A 19578-nucleotide genomic window follows, 5' to 3' on the forward strand; every position below is an offset into this window, starting at 1 on the left:
AAATATTTAGTTATACCTGCCATTTCTATTTACTGTGCTCTGTTGTACTGCACATCAGATGGCAGCAATGAAATACTCAGTTATACCTGCCATTTCTATTTACTGTGCTCTGTTGTACTGCACATCAGATGGCAGCAATTAAATACTCAGTTATACCTGCCATTTCTATTTGCTGTGCTCTGTTGTACTGCACATCAGATGGCAGCAATGAAATACTCAGTTATACCTGCCATTTCTATTTACTGTGCTCTGTTGTACTGCACATCAGATGGCAGCAATGAAATACTCAGTTATACCTGCCATTTCTATTTACTGTGCTCTGTTGTACTGCACATCAGATGGCAGCAATGAAATACTCAGTTATACCTGCCATTTCTATTTACTGTGCTCTGTTGTACTGCACATCAGATGGCAGCAATGAAATACTCAGTTATACCTGCCATTTCTATTTACTGTGCTCTGTTGTACTGCACATCAGATGGCAGCAATGCAATACTCAGTTATACCTGCCATTTCTATTTACTGTGCTCTGTTGTACTGCACATCAGATGGCAGCAATGCAATACTCAGTTATACCTGCCATTTCTATTTACTGTGCTCTGTTGTACTGCACATCAGATGGCAGCAATGCAATACTCAGTTATACCTGCCATTTCTATTTACTGTGCTCTGTTGTACTGCACATCAGATGGCAGCAATGCAATACTCAGTTATACCTGCCATTTCTATTTGCTGTGCTCTGTTGTACTGCACATCAGATGGCAGCAATGCAATACTCAGTTATACCTGCCATTTCTATTTGCTGTGCTCTGTTGTACTGCACATCAGATGGCAGCAATGAAATACTCAGTTATACCTGCCATTTCTATTTACTGTGCTCTGTTGTACTGCACATCAGATGGCAGCAATGAAATACTCAGTTATACCTGCCATTTCTATTTACTGTGCTCTGTTGTACTGCACATCAGATGGCAGCAATGAAATACTCAGTTATACCTGCCATTTCTATTTACTGTGCTCTGTTGTACTGCACATCAGATGGCAGCAATGAAATACTCAGTTATACCTGCCATTTCTATTTACTGTGCTCTGTTGTACTGCACATCAGATGGCAGCAATGAAATACTCAGTTATACCTGCCATTTCTATTTACTGTGCTCTGTTGTACTGCACATCAGATGGCAGCAATGAAATACTCAGTTATACCTGCCATTTCTATTTACTGTGCTCTGTTGTACTGCACATCAGATGGCAGCAATGAAATACTCAGTTATACCTGCCATTTCTATTTACTGTGCTCTGTTGTACTGCACATCAGATGGCAGCAATGAAATACTCAGTTATACCTGCCATTTCTATTTACTGTGCTCTGTTGTACTGCACATCAGATGGCAGCAATGAAATACTCAGTTATACCTGCCATTTCTATTTACTGTGCTCTGTTGTACTGCACATCAGATGGCAGCAATGAAATACTCAGTTATACCTGCCATTTCTATTTACTGTGCTCTGTTGTACTGCACATCAGATGGCAGCAATGAAATACTCAGTTATACCTGCCATTTCTATTTACTGTGCTCTGTTGTACTGCACATCAGATGGCAGCAATGAAATACTCAGTTATACCTGCCATTTCTATTTACTGTGCTCTGTTGTACTGCACATCAGATGGCAGCAATGAAATACTCAGTTATACCTGCCATTTCTATTTACTATGCTCTGTTGTACTGCATATCAGATGGCAGCAATGAAATACTCAGTTATACCTGCCATTTCTATTTACTGTGCTCTGTTGTACTGCACATCAGATGGCAGCAATGAAATACTCAGTTATACCTGACATTTCTATTTACTGTGCTCTGTTGTATTGCACATCAAATTGTATTTTAGTGTCATACAAAATAAATTCTGACTTCAGAAACTTTCATCATTGGTGACTGAGGAGGATGTAGTGGCAATAGTTAAGTTTATATGGCAGGATGCTTATTTTAGTGTGTAATTTCCTTATGATGTATTGGGCCTGAAAATGTTTGCTCATTACTACTGTGATCCTTTATGTGAGTGCCACCAGGTGGAACGTTAATCCATGTGCCATTGTTTTTTTTCCAATGTTCATTCATGTATTTAATATGTGTAGACAGACTTCCATCCTCCCCACAGTCCTATCCCAATTAAACAGGAAGATCTGTAAATGATATGAATTCACAGTATGGTGTAACTAATAGCTGTAAAGGGAATAACTAAATATATATGCAACCACCCTTTACCCCCCAATGAAACCCTATTCCAACTAAACAGAAAGATTTGCCAATGAATGTGATTCACATCAGTTCCAGATCAAATATGTCATACACACCTCCTATGAACAGGTGTGGTGATGGTGTAACTGATCTATGAATAGGCCTGGTGATGGTGTAACTGATTTGGAGGACGAGCTACCATGAGAACTGTAAGTTGTTAGCCCAATAGTGTTATCTACTAGAGGAAGATGATCCTGCTGTCACTCACCTGACACTGCCGTGTGACCATGACTATGACCTGGAATGTGAGGTTCTCCTTGGTGTCGATGACCACTGACATGGCCTGTGTGAAATGTGTTGTGATTGCTCACTGTGAATATTGAAAAAAACACTTGGTAGAGAAATCCACTTTATATAACAGAGCAAAGCTTTCGGGTAGAACCCTTTGTCAATACTAATACATAGACATCCCATTATCACAGTTTAAATACAGGTCAATAAATGCCTCTGGTGCTGGCTCCACGTATAAAATCGTCAAAGGCAAACACAATGTCCAAAATGCAGTATATCAGTCAGCAAAGTCTATTCAGACCTCTTGAAGTGTTTAAGCAAAGATGGTGCTATTCAGCATTAACAAAACTTGCAGTAAATATAAAGTCTATTCAGACAAGTTTACCATGATAGATATCCATTCCTTGATAGCATTATTCACAGAGGAAGCATCAAAGTATAAAAAACACAGCTTTATTATATCCTCGGTAAGCGCTTTCGCATTTAGCTTTGTCAAACCAATAAAACCATAAAATAAAATGCTCCTTATATACAATCAGGTGAATTCATTAGTCAACTTAATAAGACAATTATTCAATTATATAACCTTTGTCTTAAAGAAAACCAGAGAAACATTAAATTCTGCATCATGTTAAAAACATCATTTCATATACATAAATAGAACACATAAATAAAATATTTAATAGAGTATATGAACATTATAATATTAAATCCATGCACAAACACAATTAGATAAAAAATATATATATATAATATATGATAAATGTGTATTAAAAAATAGGTATTGGAGATCAGATTCGATGTCTCCTGCTTTTTAATATGGGCTTAAGGGGAACTCTATCATTCAGCCCTGGGGGAATGTGTGCTGGCGTTTTAATAATCCATTGTGTTTCTACGGATTCAGTTAAATTCCTAATATCTCCCCCCCTAATAGATGGCTCAAGTACTTGTAATGCAGTAAAAGAAAAAACATGTCTATCATCTGTTCCCAATATATGTTTGGATAGTGCATTTACTTCTGATTTGATACGAATCTGATATAGATGTTCCCAAATGCGTTGTTTAAACATACGATTGGTTTTACCTGTGTAAAACGAAGGGCATAGGGAACATCTAGCTAAATAAACAAGATTCTTAGTCTCACAGTTGGCATTGGCCCTTACAGAAATAGAATCACCTGAAATCGGATGTATAAACATGGAAATGTTCTTAATGTAAGTGCAATAGTTGCATTTATTGCATGGTATTGACCCGCTAAATTCTTCAGAATTATGGTTATTTCTTGTTTCAGAACAGCATAATAGGTGATATAGACTATTTTTATTTTTATAAGTAAAATTAGGATAATCTCCAATGTGTTTGGATACATCAGGATCCAACTTCAGAATGTCCCAGTGTTTAGTAATAGAATCTTTAATGGAGTAAATATCCTGTGTATAGTGAGTTACATATCTAACAATGTCACTATGGGTATGTGATGTATGCCTAACATCTCTGTTATATTCCATAACACCGGCTTCTGAAAAGATAGGTACTGCCTTATCTCGCCTCAAATTTCTAACCTCTCCAAAAGTGTCATTTATTTCTTTAGTTCTATAGTTTTTCTCCAAGCCTTATTTCCATGTCCCTCAATTCATCTTCAAAATTATCATCATCTAGGGTCAAACGGGATAGACGCATGCCTTGTCCCTTTATTACATTTCTAAATATGTGTGGTGGGTGCATGCTGTTCCTATTTAATAAATTATTCTTGTAGCATGCCTTCCTATGGGTATTAGTATTATAGTGGCCATTCGGGAGCAAATGTTGACATCCAAAAAGGGTATCATTTGGGCAGAGAAGGTCATGGTAAATTTCAAAAATGTTGTTAATGCATTCACTTCCCTCTCAAAGTTAAATAATTCCTCTTCGTTACCTTTCCAAAGAAAGAAAAGATCGTCTACGAAACGCTTGTAGAAGATGACATGTCTCCTGTAACTGTCTAAGGTGAATAATTTCTGTTCCTCCCAATTAGCCATTACCAGATTGTAGCTATTGGCACATGCAGTGCCCATAGCCATGCCATTCTTTTGCAAGTATATGGTCTCCGAAAATATGAAGGCATTGCTTTCCAATACTAGTTCCAATAGGGAACATAGGAAATCCACCATAACAGGTGTCAAAATAGAGTGAGTAGTTAAATACATTTGTATGTAATCAAGTCCCTGGTCATTAGGAATACTTGTAAATAATGATTTAACATCCATCGTGACCATCAATAGATCTGTGTGCTCTAAATAATTTTTGGTGGCCTCATAGAAATCAAGTAGGAACATTCTGGAGTCCCTTAATATAGTATGATTATTAGCTACATATGGTTTTAACATTTTTTCCACATAAAAGGAAATATTTTCCGTGACCCATCCACGGCCAGATACTATTGGTCTTAATGGGGGTTTCACCGGATTTTTGTGTATTTTTGGTATTCCCTTTATAATAGGAATAGTAGGTTCTTCTAATATAAGATAATTGTATAACTTATAGTCCATTATGCCTAATTTATACATGTCTTCTAAACTTTTATATACATTGTGGACAATTCTTATTGTCTCCTTTTGTGAAATAACCTGATAAAAATTAGTATCACTAAGCATTTCCAACATGTAGCATTCATAATCTATCTTATCTAATACAACTATCGGACCACCTTTGTCTGCTGGTTTAATACATATATTATTATCTGAAATAAGTCCACTTAGGGCTTGTTGTTGTTTAAAAGTTAAATTGTTCCTTGTATTTTTAGCTGGATTTTTATATAATAAATATAACTCTTTCTCAACAGCCTTGCTAAAAACTTCAATGGTAGATTGTAAGTTAGGTATCATTAAACTAGGTTTTTTGATGTCATGGTAGTTTGATGTATTATTATTACCAAAAAACATCACTTTTAATTGTAAATTTCTTGTGAACATTTTTAGATCTAAAATAGAATCTGTAATGGTGCTCATCTTAGAGGGAACATAGGATAAGCCTTTATTTAACACTTCCAGTTCTAAATTATTCAATGGTCTATGTGATAAATTAAGTACTATGTTAGTCTCTCCCACATTTTTTTGAGTGTCGGCTCTCTCATACCGGTCATTGGGGCCTTTCTCTTTTGCCTGCCCCTGCTCATTGAGCGTTCTCTCCCCTTGTATCGCTGTTCCGCTATGGGGAAAGGATGTGACAACTCATGGCTAACATTGGTAGTACTACGTATTTTGCTATGTACCACCTGTTGCTGTTTTAGTTGTTCATTCGGTGTGGTAATATTATTTGAAGCATTTAATACATTTGCATTTTCCACAGTATCATTGGTATTATTCAAATCTAGTGTGCGTGTCTCAGAGATACCCACTATATTAACATTCTGATTACTCAGCATAGTTTCTGTGGTTATATCAGATCTATCAATGGGATTAATGATGCCAGAAGATGCATCTATACTATTATTAGTAGTAATATTGTTCACATTATTATTCTCAGAAAACCTAGGCCAAGTAAAAACCAGGTTATTCGAAAAATCATATATATCTCTTACAAGTTTGTGTCTTTTTTGTTCATATAACCTTTTCTCATACAATGAAACATTATCTATAATACGCTCCAGTTTACAATCAACAATACATTCATTAAAATCTTTGTAAAGCTCTTTCTGCTTTGATTTAATCGATTCACATAATGTTAATTCATCAGGCAGAAAGTATTCATTCATAAGTTTCATGTAATTAATACTGGTTTCAATATTAAGTGCCTGCCAACGTCTTAACAATTCAGGGTAAGTATTCCCTGTCGGCATTTTTAACACTCGCAAACCCCTAGGAATAATTCGTCTGGCAATGCAGACCTCAAAATGATAACGCTGCATTTGCAATCGTTTCAACTTTAGCAGTTCTAATTCTAATTCATCAACAAAGTTGCTACGATCAGAGGCATTTATTTATACTATCATCTTCACGTTATACTGGCCGTTTTGCTGGTGCTCTTTGATGTTCTGATCGTAGCAACTTTGTTTTATACTCTTTTGATATACCTATTTTACGCTACTTTCAACACCATCTGCATGGCGCACGTATTAGAGAATGGAAATGACGTTAATTTGGAGCTACCCTACAACCCGAGTAACAACATGAGGAAAACTAACTGTACGGAGAGACTACAACGAATCCTTGATACAGCTACAAATCCATTACTGGACTGTGAGTTAACTCCTTCTTCGGAAGGCAATGCACTTAATGACATTGACATTGAGAGACTTAATACTTGTTTAAATACTATTGAATTAGAACTGCTAAAGTTGAAACGATTGCAAATGCAGCGTTATCATTTTGAGGTCTGCATTGCCAGACGAATTATTCCTAGGGGTTTGCGAGTGTTAAAAATGCCAACGACAGGGAATACTTACCCTGAATTGTTAAGACGTTGGCAGGCACTTAATATTGAAACCAGTATTAATTACATGAAACTTATGAATGAATACTTTCTGCCTGATGAATTAACATTATGTGAATCGATTAAATCAAAGCAGAAAGAGCTTTACAAAGATTTTAATGAATGTATTGTTGATTGTAAACTGGAGCGTATTATAGATAATGTTTCATTGTATGAGAAAAGGTTATATGAACAAAAAAGACACAAACTTGTAAGAGATATATATGATTTTTCGAATAACCAGGTTTTTACTTGGCCTAGGTTTTCTGAGAATAATAATGTGAACAATATTACTACTAATAATAGTATAGATGCATCTTCTGGCATCATTAATCCCATTGATAGATCTGATATAACCACAGAAACTATGCTGAGTAATCAGAATGTTAATATAGTGGGTATCTCTGAGACACACACACTAGATTTGAATAATACCAATGATACTGTGGAAAATGCAAATGTATTAAATGCTTCAAATAATATTACCACACCGAATGAACAACTAAAACAGCAACAGGTGGTACGTAGCAAAATACGTAGTACTACCAATGTTAGCCATGAGTTGTCACATCCTTTCCCCATAGCGGAACAGCAATACAAGGGGAGAGAACGCTCAATGAGCAGGGGCAGGCAAAAGAGAAAGGCCCCAATGACCGGTATGAGAGAGCCGACACTCAAAAAAATGTGGGAGAGACTAACATAGTACTTAATTTATCACATAGACCATTGAATAATTTAGAACTGGAAGTGTTAAATAAAGGCTTATCCTATGTTCCCTCTAAGATGAGCACCATTACAGATTCTATTTTAGATCTAAAAATGTTCACAAGAAATTTACAATTAAAAGTGATGTTTTCTGGTAATAATAATACATCAAACTACCATGACATCAAAAAACCTAGTTTAATGATACCTAACTTACAATCTACCATTGAAGTTTTTAGCAAGGCTCTTGAGAAAGAGTTATATTTATTACATAAAAATCCAGCTAAAAATACAAGGAACAATTTAACTTTTAAACAACAACAAGCCCTAAGTGGACTTATTTCAGATAATAATATATGTATTAAACCAGCAGACAAAGGTGGTCCGATAGTTGTATTAGATAAGATAGATTATGAATGCTACATGTTGGAAATGCTTAGTGATACTAATTTTTATCAGGTTATTTCACAAAAGGAGACAATAAGAATTGTCCACAATGTATATAAAAGTTTAGAAGACATGTATAAATTAGGCATAATGGACTATAAGTTATACAATTATCTTATATTAGAAGAACCTACTATTCCTATTATAAAGGGAATACCAAAAATACACAAAAATCCGGTGAAACCCCATTAAGACCAATAGTATCTGGCCGTGGATGGGTCACGGAAAATATTTCCTTTTATGTGGAAAAAATGTTAAAACCATATGTAGCTAATAATCATACTATATTAAGGGACTCCAGAATGTTCCTACTTGATTTCTATGAGGCCACCAAAAATTATTTAGAGCACACAGATCTATTGATGGTCACGATGGATGTTAAATCATTATTTACAAGTATTCCTAATGACCAGGGACTTGATTACATACAAATGTATTTAACTACTCACTCTATTTTGACACCTGTTACGGTGGATTTCCTATGCTCCCTATTGGAACTAGTATTGGAAAGCAATGCCTTCATATTTTCGGAGACGATATACTTGCAAAAGAATGGCGTGGCTATGGGCACTGCATGTGCCAATAGCTATGCCAATCTGGTAATGGCTAATTGGGAGGAACAGAAGTTATTCACCTTAGACAGTTACAGGAGACATGTCATCTTCTACAAGCGCTTTGTAGACGATCTTTTCTTTCTTTGGAAAGGTAACGAAGAGGAATTATTTAACTTTGAGAGGGAAGTGAATGCATTAACAACATTTTTGAAATTTACCATGACCTTCTCTGCCCAAATGATACCCTTTTTGGATGTCAACATTTGGCGTCTCCCGAATGGCCACTATAATACTAATACCCATAGGAAGGCATGCTACAAGAATAATTTATTAAATAGGAACAGCATGCACCCACCACACATATTTAGAAATGTAATAAAGGGACAAGGCATGCGTCTATCCCGTTTGACCCTAGATGATGATAATTTTGAAGATGAATTGAGGGACATGGAAATAAGGCTTGGAGAAAAAAACTATAGAACTAAAGAAATAAATGACACTTTTGGAGAGGTTAGAAATTTGAGGCGAGATAAGGCAGTACCTATCTTTTCAGAAGCCGGTGTTATGGAATATAACAGAGATGTTAGGCATACATCACATACCCATAGTGACATTGTTAGATATGTAACTCACTATACACAGGATATTTACTCCATTAAAGATTCTATTACTAAACACTGGGACATTCTGAAGTTGGATCCTGATGTATCCAAACACATTGGAGATTATCCTAATTTTACTTATAAAAATAAAAATAGTCTATATCACCTATTATGCTGTTCTGAAACAAGAAATAACCATAATTCTGAAGAATTTAGCGGGTCAATACCATGCAATAAATGCAACTATTGCACTTACATTAAGAACATTTCCATGTTTATACATCCGATTTCAGGTGATTCTATTTCTGTAAGGGCCAATGCCAACTGTGAGACTAAGAATCTTGTTTATTTAGCTAGATGCTCCCTATGCCCTTTGTTTTACATAGGTAAAACCAATCGTATGTTTAAACAACGCATTTGGGAACATCTATATCAGATTCGTATCAAATCAGAAGTAAATGCACTATCCAAACATATATTGGGAACAGATGATAGACATGTTTTTTCTTTTACTGCATTACAAGTACTTGAGCCATCTATTAGGGGGGGAGATATTAGGAATTTAACTGAATCCGTAGAAACACAATGGATTATTAAAACGCAAGCACACATTCCCCCAGGGCTGAATGATAGAGTTCCCCTTAAGCCCATATTAAAAAGCAGGAGACATCGAATCTGATCTCCAATACCTATTTTTTAATACACATTTATTATATATATATATATATTTTTTTTACCTAATTATGTTTGTGCATGTATTTAATATTATAATGTTCATATACCCCATCAAATATTTTATTTATGTGTCTTATTTATGTATATGAAATGATGTTTTTAACATGATGCAGAATTTAATGTTTCTCTGGTTTTCTTTAAGACAAAGGTTATATAATTGAATAATTGTCTTATTAAGTTGACTAATGAATTCACCTGATTGTATATAAGGAGCATTTTATTTTATGGTTTTATTGGTTTGACAAAGCTAAATGCGAAAGCGCTTACCGAGGATATAATAAAGCTGTGTTTTTTATACTTTGATGCTTCCTCTGTGAATAATGCTATCAAGGAATGGATATCTATCATGGTAAACTTGTCTGAATAGACTTTATATTTACTGCAAGTTTTGTTAATGCTGAATAGCACCATCTTTGCTTAAACACTTCAAGAGGTCTGAATAGACTTTGCTGACTGATATACTGCATTTTGGACATTGTGTTTGCCTTTGACGATTTTATACGTGGAGCCAGCACCAGAGGCATTTATTTATACTATCATCTTCATGTTATACTGGCCGTTTTGCTGGTGCTCTTTGGTGTTCTGATCATAGCAACTTTGTTTTATACTCTTTTAAATACAGGTCAACAGTCACATGACTAGCAGCCCAATTTAATCATGTGACAACATTAATGTAATTAATACAAAAATATAAAACATAATCAAATAGCAATACAGTAATAAAAATACAATAATAAACAAAGGTATTCTGAACCATAAGACATATTAATACACCTTCCAAACAACATTAAAACATTAAAAACATATTTCATAATTTAGTATGCTGTATCTTAACCAGTATGGGTTTAAGACTAACCATACTGTTTAAACCTGGAAAATAATTAGAAGCAAGTCTCAGAATCCATTCATACTCCTTGATTTCCAGGTAATTATTCTTGTCACCACCTCTAGGTGTAGGATAAACAACATCAATGACCCTAAACATAAACCTATGCTCACTACCATGAGTAGATATATGTTTATATAGAGCATTCTTATCATAACATCTTCTAATTTCTGATTTATGTTCAGTAATGCGCTCTTTTAATTTACAGGTGGTCTTCCCTACGTAGAAGGATGAACACGAGACACAAGTAGCCAAATAAACCACAAAAGATGAGACGCAGGTCGCAGATACTTTGAACCTATAAGTTTTACCACTAGTGGGATGTACAAATATACTGCTATCGCTGTTCATGATATCAGCACAACAGACACAATTAAAGCACTTAAAAGTGCCTAAGTTTGCTGAGATAGACATGGGCAAGGATCTAGTAAAATCTTTGTAACATACCATACTTTTTATAGTTCTCATATTTCTATATGCAAAAGATGGTCTATCACCTACTATACATTTTACTTCATCTGAAGCCCTAAGAATAGTCCAATTCTTTTGAATAATCTGTTTAATATAACTCGTCCTTGTATTAAAGGAAGTAACATATCTTATAACTGTCTTTGAGCTTAAATTGGTGTTCTTAGCTTTATTTTTGGCTTCATTTACATTTGTAGCTTCATCATCATTAGTAACTGAGTTATGTGTACCCTGTAGGAAAATTGGTTTCAAGTTTATCTTTCTATCAACCATGATTTTGTTTTTCACATTAGATAGCAAATGTACATCATATCCACTAGATACAAAGTATTCTGTTGTCTCATCTAACTGCAGTGAAAAAATAGTGTCATTGGTATTTAACCTACTCACTCTGCTGAATTGGGACATTGCTATACCTTTAAACACATGTGGAGCATGCATACTATTATAATGAATATATCTACCTGAATGTACTTCTTTCCTATGTAAACTAGTGTGAATAGCACCTTCACATAACTGTAATTTAACATCTAAAAAGACTATAGTATTGTCTGATGTTTCCATTTTGAATTTCAAAAAATCTGTAGTTGTGTTCAAATAATTCAAAAATTCATTCAACTCATTCATGCTACCATCCCACATCATAAAACAGTCATCCACAAAATGTTGGTAAAAGCATATCTTATCAAGAAACTGGTTTCTGTCATTATAGATGTTATTTTTCTCCCATTGATATAAAACCAGGTTAGCATATGTATTTGCTACCGAAGTACCCATGGCTATTCCAGTGAGATGAAGAAACAAGGATTCATTAAATAAAAACACATTATTTTTCAAAACCACATCCATGAGGTAACAAATATTTTCAATATATTTACTATTAAGTGTTGATTGGGAGAATAAAAATTCTCTTAACAATTCAACCCCAATATCATTAGGGATAACAGTAAATAAAGAGGCAATATCCAGTGTGACAAAATAATATTTGCCCTGCTCTAGCATACCTTTTACACTATTGTGCCACAAATGTAATTTACATAAAAAATCCGAGGTATCTCGTAGGATAGTATTGCATTTGGATAAATACGGTTGCAACTGTCTTTGTAAGTACAAAGAGATTGGTTCAGTAATCCAACCAGCACCTGAAACAATGGGTCTCATCGGTGGATTAACAATAGATTTGTGGATTTTAGGAATACCATATAGATGTGGAATAACTGGGCATGATACAGTAAAATAATTAAATAAATCTAAACTTATATCTCCATTCGTAGCTCACAGATAACCATATTTACATAACCTATACATTTTTTTACATCTAAATGTGTAATGGTCTTAAATGCACTACTATCTTCAAGTAACTTAGAAACTGCTGACATATTATTTTCGAAAAAATCTATACCAAGGTTTATGAGGGGCAAATTGATAGGTCTATACATAAACAGAATAAAAGATTCTTGCAAAAAATTAATTTTCCAAAATTAGAAGAGAGTCTGCAAGGTGATCTGATTAAACCTATATCTTCAGAGGAAATAGTGTATGTAATTCAACATATGAAAGTACATAAGTCACCAGGTTCTGATGGTTTGACAGTTGAATTTTATAAAGAGTTTGCTGATAGTTTTGGTAAAATATTGTCTCGTGTATTTAACTACATAATCAGAAATAAAATTAGTGACCCTCACCTTAATGCGTCAAAAACAATCTTTATACATAAAGCTAATTCAGACCCCCCAAAGCCCGGATAATTATAGGCCAATAGCATTAATAAATATGGATATGAAAATTCTCACTACCATTATAGCATGTAGATTAAAAAATATTATGATCCATTTAATTTCTAAGGAACAGGCTGGATTTATGGCAACTAGACAAACTAGTGATAACACACTTACACTACATAATATGATGATGTATGCTAAACAAAACAACTCTAATATTTATGCCCTTATAATAGATGCTCAGAAAGCATTTGATAGAGTGGATATAAACTTTTTGTTTGATGTGTTGCCTTATTTCAATATGCCACAGGAATTTATTCAGATACTACAAATATTATATAGTAATCCGTATACTACGTTATATATTAATAGGAATTATTCTAAAAGAATGCAGATTAAAAATGGTACACGGCAGGGTTGCCCTTTGACCCCCTTATTGTTTAACCTTTATTTAGAACCTCTAGTTTTATATATTAAGCAAAATTTGTATCATAATGCACCAATACTTTATAGGAATAAATTAGTAATGTCGGCATTTGCTGATGATATTATTATTTATTGTACAACCCCAATTTCTGATAGTGAAAAGATATTAAATGTTATAAATGAATTTTCAGAAGTCTCTAATTATAAAATTAATTTGGAGAAAACTAATATTTTCCCGTTAAGAACCCCTAAACCTTTTTCATTAATGTCCCTGTTGGGGAAGATATCATGTAAAGAAAATATCAAATATTTGGGTATTAGCTTCTCTACGGATAATAAGGACTTTTATAGTAATAATATTAAACGAGTATGGGAACTAATAGTAGCTGATTGTGGCAGATTGAGGAATTTAAGACTACCGTTATTGGCAAAAGTATCAATAGTGAAAATGAATATATTACCACGAATGTTATATATCTTTAGGTCTGCTCAAGTATCAATTACAAAGACAGTTTTTAAACAAATTCATAAAGATCTAGCTAAATTTATTTGGGAGCCAAAGAAAACTAGAATATCGTATGAGAAATTAATGACCCTGAAGAGTAGAGGAGGGCTTGAGTTACCGAATTTTGAAGTATACTATTTGATTGTGAATGCCAACAGGTGTTTAAGAATTGCTAATTACGAGGTAATTAGTACAAAGTGGATACCAACTTGGGTGGTCTTGAATTACAAGCATATTCTAGATCGGAACATAAATCCTAAAGCTTTACCCTTTTTGGATAAAAGTAGTTTGATAAAGTATGGGATTATGGACCACTTAAAAACATATGTGTCATCTTTGCAAAATTTATTCCAATCAGTAGACTTGTTGCAATATATGATGGTTTTTCAGCCTTTCCATAGGAATCCCAATTTTAAACTAAATAATCAGTTGATTGATCTTAGTAAATTCCCATTAATAGTTAATTTGACTCTGACTGATGTTTTTAATAAATTTCATTTATCGGCTTCACAAGTTAGGCAGGAATTGAATCTTCCTAAGAGTTATATGGTTGTCATGAGACAAATCAGAGAACTTGCTCTGAGTTATTTTGAAAACTTTAAACCGGTAGTTGGAATTGTGGATAAATGCTCTGAATTGTGGCAGTCTCTCCAACAGGAGGTCAAATTTATAACAACAACAAATAAATTAATTAAAGATTTAAAATTCCAGGATAAAATTCTGTTGTCAGGGTATTGGGTAAACAAAATGACAGTAGCAGATAATCAGGTATTAAAAGCAATTGATTTAACAATAAAATCAGTCTCTTTTCAAAAGTTGATGTATACGCAGTTGATGATTTGGAATAATGCTTATTATACTCGTCTTAGGTTACATAAATTTAACCCTAGGAATTCTCCAACTTGTCCATATTGCACAAATCAAATGGCGGATCTTCTTCATATGTTCTGGAGCTGCAAGTGTATATATAAACTTTGGAACTCTCTTAGAACACAACTACAAAAGATGGGTTATCAAAGTTCAACATTATCATGGGAATTTATGATTCTACGTGTTCCTCCAAGAGAGCTCTCTAGGTCACAAACTATAATATGTATGAATATTTTTTTGCTGATGAAGTTATATATAGCTACAAATTGGTTAGAACCAGATAAGACATCATGGGATAATTTCAAGCTTGTGGCTATAAAGCATATATTAGCACATAAATTACTCCTGAAGCAAAGTAACAAAATATTAATAACCGAAAATACGGAAAAGGTTTTTAACATTATATTAGCATAATACTGTTATTAGGAATATATTAAAGTTTGGATGTATATGTGGAGGAAACAATGTTTTGAAAATATGTATGATATGTATGGACGCAAAGTACTTCTACAAATGTTTTGGCTTTGTTTTTCTTCCCTGGTGTCTTCTTTTTTGGAATAATGACGATTTTTATATGGAAGCATTTCATGTAGATATTGTATATAGTTTTGATAGTAATAGTAGTGAATTATGTGTGTGATTTTATTGCATTTTGAAAATATATATCAATAAAAATTTATTATGGAAAAAAAAAAAAAAAAGAAACTGCTGACATATATTTATTTTGGTCCATTAAAACAACTACACCACCTTTATCTGCTTGTTTGACAATGATATCATTATCCAACTGCAGACTTCTAAGCACCTTATATTCATCAAATGTCAAATTATAAGTTCTTTTTTTCAAATTAGTAGAATACAATGCCCTAATTTGTGATTTGCAAACATCATAAAAGGCTTTCACAATTGGTACACTAACAGGAATAAATGTACTGCGACTTTTACACTGTCCTTCCATAAAAACAGTATCACCAAACAAAAGTTTCAAATTAATGTTTCTGGAAAACTGCATCAAATCTGTAAGTGCATTTACCAAACTGTCAGTATTGGTGGATATAAAGTTAAGTCCCTTACTTAAAAAAGAATAGCGGGCCTCCTGTAAATCAAAATTAGAAAGATTTAATGTACCCTTTACTATTTGCGGCTGATTTTGTTCAGTCCTAAAGGGCTTTCACTTTTCCTTTTGCTCGAGGTTGTCATTTGTCCCATAGATGGTCTTCTCAATAATGGAGACCTCGCCATGATAGATTCAGATTGCTCTAGATGAAAGCACTTATGTGAAAAATTTATAGTGAGTTGTCAGGACTTTTTACCAGCGTTAGATGAAACGCTGGCTTCACCATCTTGTTTCTCTTTCATTTCAGACTGCATGCCTACACACGCTGTAGAAGGAAGGGATGTCGTCTGGCCAGATTCATGTTCCGTTGTAGATGGGGGCACAGAAGCAGTAACCACTTGTACTGAAGTCATCAAGTCTGATGTCGTGTCTTGAAACTCATCAAGTGTATCTAATGCTTTTCTATGGTGAACTGTTTTATGATTAACCTGAGAGGTACGATCTATCTTCGGCCAGGAGAAGATATTACCTCTCTGGAAATCATTGATATCATGTATCAGCTTCCGTTTTTTAGTTGCTTCCATTCGGTTATCAAACGCCTGCATTCTATCCAAAACTTGTTGGTAACTATCAGACATTGTAGAAAAGGCAGGCATTTCCATAATACTGTTTTCCAGAGAAATAATTTCATTTTTATAATCTTCTTCAATGGTAGAAAAGAAATCATTCATTAAGCACATATAGTCCAGGCTCAATTTGATGTTAAGCTGCTGCCATTTCTTTAACAGTTCAGGGTACGTATTTGCATATTGTGAATATTGACATCACTGTCTTGAGAACCAGTGTTAGTATCATGTGACCTGCACACCTAATTTTCCAGACAGTACTTCGTCCTCTGCCCCTCGTTAAGATTGAGTCCATCTTGACTCAGGTATATCATAACTAGTATATGAATGGAGGCTGCAGTTGATGCTTGATGTACCATCATACTGCGTATCATAATACCATGGCATTATCCCTGCTCTCTGACCATTCAAAGTAGTGCTGGACATCATCATGTATATCCTGTAGGACTTTAACCATTTCTAACTGGCTATCTATTACAGTGGTCTGAGCCCTAATAATATCCAGGGTAGTTGTAAATAATTTCTGTATCTTGCACCCCTTTGTAATAGTGTCACTGTATACAGTGTGGCCTCAGAATGTCTGCCATCATCCTCAAAGTGTTCTCCTGTGTGGGGAGATACTGGTGTAGAGGTGCAGGGCTGTTCCTGCTGTACAAGTGTGACTGGAATGTCAGCCTGTGTTTGACTTTGTGATGCAGTGTCACTTTCTATACAGTTACTAACATTTTGTTGGGTGAGCGAACCTGCCATTAAACTTGGAGACTACCTGCCACTTCCCTCAGGCTGCCTCATAAATATAACTACGTTATCAGCATCTGCAGCAGTAACACCCATTCTACTGCTGAATTCATCCATATTTACAGGTACAGTTGAACTGCTTGTTTCTGGTGCTGAGTATATAAATTAAATTATTACAAAGCATTAATAACAATGCAACAGTATAAGGTACAGTATATTCACAAGGGGATGAGTACGACACTTACAATGCACACTGCCTTCATTTTCATTATTTGCTGATTTACAATTCTCACCTAGTAATAACAAATTGTTTTAAATTTAATTACTGCAGTCTTTGTCACCATTCAGTTTTGACTGTAAAGACGCACATTTTAAACCAACCTTCAGGAGCTGATGAATATAAATGCTGCTACAGATACTGGTTAGATGGAACAGTGTCCACACCACCACTAATGATTCTTCTTGCACCATTTTCTGTATCACAGTTATTCCCACAGATGGATAGAAGGTATTCATCATGCGGTGTTACCCTAATAGGATTCAGAGACACCCCCCCAGTAGTGGTCCTGGAAAATGCATTCTGCCTGGCCTTGCTTCTAGCATGTGCTACCATACTCTTGCACTGTGCCAGTGATCTGTTTCTGCCTCCAACTGCATTGATTTTAACAACTAGTTCACTCCAGGTTTTGTTCCTCTCGGCTTGTCTGGGCCCCCTTTACCAAAATAAAATCTGCCATGTATTCTAAGTGCTGCCATGACAACACAACTGTCTTCATTGCTGTTATCATATCTGTGCTTTGAGCCGTTATTCTACATCATTACTAAAGACAAAATGGAGGGCTACAGTCAGACACTTGTGACAATGCTGTTTGGGTGACATCAGCTGTTAAGGTAGAAACCTCTGGTCAACTATTTATGCCACTCACGGTGAGGTACTATCTCAATAAGTACTAAAACAGCAATGTCATCTAAGCAACATGACTATGACAGTACTTACACAAAAACAAGCTGCACTACTATTTGCTGTTGCCATGTATTTTTACATCACTGTCAGGAACAGAGCATCAGATTTATTACACGTCTATTCCTGTCCTTTGCACACTGACATTTCTCAAGTACAATAAGCATGTTTCCAATGTATGCACAATCACTACACTGCACTTCTGTAATGATCATTTCCTAAAATCATTAATGCTGTATGTACAATCACTACACTGCACTTCTGTAATGATCATTTCCTAAAATCATTAATGCTGTATGTACAATCACTACACTGCACTTCTGTAATGATCATTTCTGAAAATCATTAATGCTGTATGTACAATCACTACACTGCACTTCTGTAATGATCATTTCCTAAAATCATTAACGCTGCATGTACAATCACTACACTGCACTTCTGTAATGATCATTTCCTAAAATCATTAACGCTGTATGTACAGTCACTACACTGCACTTCTGTAATGATCATTTCCTAAAATCATTAACGCTATATGTACAATCACTACACTGTACTTCTGTAATGATCATTTCCTAAAATCATTAACGCTGTATGTACAATCACTACACTGCACTTCTGTAATGATCATTTCCTGAAATCATTAACGCTGTATGTACAATCACTACACTGCACTTCTGTAATGATCATTTCCTAAAATCATTAACGCTGTATGTACAATCACTACACTGCACTTCTGTAATGATCATTTCCTAAAATCATTAACGCTGTATGTACAATCACTACACTGCACTTCTGTAATGATCATTTCCTAAAATCATTAATGCTGTATGTACAATCACTACACTGCACTTCTGTAATGATCATTTCCTAAAATCATTAACGCTGTATGTACAATCACTACACTGCACTTCTGTAATGATCATTTCCTAAAATCATTAACGCACTGCACATATCACAGGAGGCAACTTCAAAATGACCAACATTTCCAGCTATGCAATGGTGTGACTACTTGTACACTGCACATCAAAATATATTACAGGTGTCCTTTAGCTCAACCAATATTAAAGCAATTGTTAGAGTGTCTATTACTAAATAATAAAGATTTTACAAAGTTTTCCTTACTTTGAGATCTCTGCTGAATCCTAAGGCATTTGCTACCTGTGAATTAATATGGTGATGCTCAACCTATTGGCATAAATTCAGGGTAATTTACCATGCGTTACGCACATTAGGCTAATTTATATACATGTCTGTGAATCATAGTGTTATACAAGTGCCTCTAGGTATAGTGGTGTAT

This window comes from Protopterus annectens, chromosome 12.part0 (genome assembly GCF_019279795.1).
Source record: "Protopterus annectens isolate FY-2018-M chromosome 12.part0, PAN1.0, whole genome shotgun sequence".
Taxonomy (NCBI): domain Eukaryota; kingdom Metazoa; phylum Chordata; order Ceratodontiformes; family Protopteridae; genus Protopterus; species Protopterus annectens.